The following is a 3,011-nucleotide window of genomic DNA, read 5'->3' on the forward strand; positions in this document are numbered from 1 at the left end:
GAGTGGAAGAGGATTCCAGTAGCAACCTGTGCAGCTCTGGTGAATTCCATGCCCAGGAGGGTTAAGGCAGTGCTGGATAATAATGGTGGTCACACAAAATATTGACACTTTGGGCACAATTTGGACATGTTCACTGTGGGGTGTACTCACTTATGTTGCCAGCCATTTAGACATTAATGGCTGTGTGTTGAGTTATTTTCAGAAGACAGTAAATCTACACTGCTATACAAGTTGTACACTGACTACTCTAAGTTATATTCAAGTTTCATGTCTATAGTGTTGTCCCATGAAAAGATATAATGAAATATTTGCAGAAATGTGAGGGGTGTACTCACTTTTGTGATACACTGTATATCGCAATAGAAAATGTTTCAATAACGGTGATATGATTTTTAAACAAATTCGATCGATATGCATACGTAAGTGCATGATGACGTGCGCCACAGTTACCGCTCTGATTACACTATAATACCTACAACACGGTGGATATTAGCGGCTAAATGAGTTCAACAGCTGTGAGTGAACGAGCATCCACAGTCAATCTGCGACCAGCCGTTCGAGGGGAAAAAAAAGTCTGTGACTCTGAAAGTCTCCGGTGCACCAACAGACACACATTAGGCCCATATCTAATCATATCTATAAATCTAAACCAATCAGAGATAGTGAAGGGCGGGACCAGCGTCATCACCGGGGGGCGTTACACAGCGAAATATCATGACGGAGTGTGTAGAATATGTGTGAGCATCTGTGCTGCTGTTACAGATGTTTGTTTTAATGTAAAAACATCAATCAAATATCGGTGATAAGAAGACGTGACGTGTTTGTCTCAGTTGTTGTTTTCTTTAGTTCACTGACGTGAGAAGAGTTTTGCGCTTCGCTTTCACCGCGACTCTCGACCTAAATAACCGATTTGCTCAGCGCTCGACTCGAGAGATAAAACATCATTAAAGTTCCATGATACAAACAAACATCTGTGTGAAATAACCATCAAACCCAGTCTAACAGCTCCACATGTATCTGTGTTTAACTGGATTTACTTCACGTGTGGTGTTTATATTTCACGTTAAACGTTGTTCGTTCTGTCCGGGTTACTTTTACCGCGTCACACAGTTCATCTTTTCTTTAAGGCACTTTAAAAATATCAGCGACAAACTGACTCAAAATGTAATAATGTCATGTCATGTAGCCTATGTCAATAATATGCGTCTCGTTACTGCATTAATTATATGTAATATTCTTATCATTAAATGAGATGTTCAGTTTGAAGCCCTTAAAACACTTGCACTTTTAATTTAGATTTTCTTTTAATGTAATTTATCTTGAGTTTAAATTTCAGCTTAGTGAAGCACTTTAATTACCAACACTTTTTTAGTAAGTTACCTTTCGTGTAGAATTGTGCTTCAAATAAAGAACTTTATGTTGACCAGATTGTTAGTTCAATCAAAGTCAGTATTAAAAAAAGTGAACCTGTAAAACAGGTGTTAAATGCGATGCGGTTAAAAATTTGGGTGAACCTAACTTTTGTGCTGGTGCACCTAAGAAAAAAAGTTAGGCACACCAGTGCAACCAGTGCAAAAAGTTAGTCTAGAGCCCTGAGTGTTGCCAAATTGGGTGGTTTTCCTCTAAATTGGGCTTTTTTTTTTATGCTAGGCTTGATGTAATTCTACATGACACTCACTGCCTGTATAGGTAAATGAGTGAGTGACCAAAACACTACTAGATCCACAGCAACTTGCCACATAAAAAAAAGGTTTCAGACAGTTTCTGTGCCACCCCTGTGTGAGCAATGGTCTCAGTCTGGCCACCCCTATGAAAATTGTCTGGCTCCGCCACTGGTGTAAGCAGCAACATACTTCACCTAAAACTTTATATAATCACCTTCAAGAGAGCCGAAACAGAAATAAAAACATTTTATATTAATTGAAGTTCTACAGGACAACATATGTTAAAGTTTGTAATTTAAGTCACATGCTTGTGGGGATTAAAGCAGGTTGCAGTTCCTGGATGGCTCAGTCGGTAGAGCGTCAGACTTTTAATCTGAGGGTCCAGGGTTCAAGTCCCTGTTCGAGTGAGTTGGTTCCTACTGCATTAGGTAAGCGGTAATTTCCAGCATTTAACCAGCCACAGCGAAGAACTGTTGGAGTAGCGACTAATCTTAACCCATCAGATACACGACCGTTCTTTTGTTACAGTAAGCTTGCAAGCAGAGCAACAAGACGGTCAGTATTTAAGGGCTTCCTTTCTTACAACATTTCTTCTGCTAAACCATCGTGCTGTATGCTTAATTTAAGACTCTGTGGTGCATCGGTGTGTTTGAGCTTGTTTAAAAGCTCATTGGCTTTAGAACGTATGCTGTTTTCACAGTGTCTGCGTTCCATTTTAGGTATAAACACAGTTATTGGGTGAGTACAAGTTTTTTTTTTTATTATGCTTCCTATTATATCATAGTTGCATGTAGTCGGAGTGATGCTAGAGATAACAGCAACGATACAAAGGTACACCAAGTTAAGGTTTGTGTGCACAGTGCGGTCGAACTGTTTCATGTTACATAAAAAAAAAGTTAAGAAAGGTTGTGGGTCGAAAAGGGCCAATCGCGTGTGCCACACTTGGGACTGTGATTGAGTATACATTGCATTGGGTGGGTAAACATGGAGCCGGCGTTGAAAAACCTGAATTGGCAGCGGTGGGATTTGAGCCCACGCCTCTGAAGAGACTGGAGCCTTAATCCAGCGCCTTAGACCGCTCGGCCACGCTACCACTGGGTAAGGTGCTGATCGAAATGAGCAACTACGTATGCAATGTCTACATGCATTTTCCAATAGAAGTCAAAGAGGTGGCAAGTGCAGTCACCACACTTGTGATAGCTCAGTCGGTAGAGCATCAGACTTTTAATCTGAGGGTCGAGGGTTCAAGTCCCTGTTCGGGCAAGTTGTTTCTTACTGCATTAGGTGAGCGGTAATGTCCCGTACTACATGGTTTGTTTAGAATGATGAAGAATTTGTACTTTGTGA

General features: G+C 40.6%; 1 non-coding gene across 1 annotated transcript; it reads right to left on the reverse strand.

Annotated features, from left to right (window-relative positions):
- Positions 1-2,675: 2,675 nt before the first annotated feature.
- trnal-aag (transfer RNA leucine (anticodon AAG)) lies at positions 2,676-2,757 on the reverse strand. The gene has a single exon. It is a non-coding gene; the product is annotated as a tRNA-Leu (tRNA).
- Between the last annotated feature and the right edge of the window lie 254 nt (positions 2,758-3,011).

The sequence above is a fragment of the Trichomycterus rosablanca genome, chromosome 10, assembly GCF_030014385.1.
Source record: "Trichomycterus rosablanca isolate fTriRos1 chromosome 10, fTriRos1.hap1, whole genome shotgun sequence".
Lineage (NCBI taxonomy): Eukaryota > Metazoa > Chordata > Actinopteri > Siluriformes > Trichomycteridae > Trichomycterus > Trichomycterus rosablanca.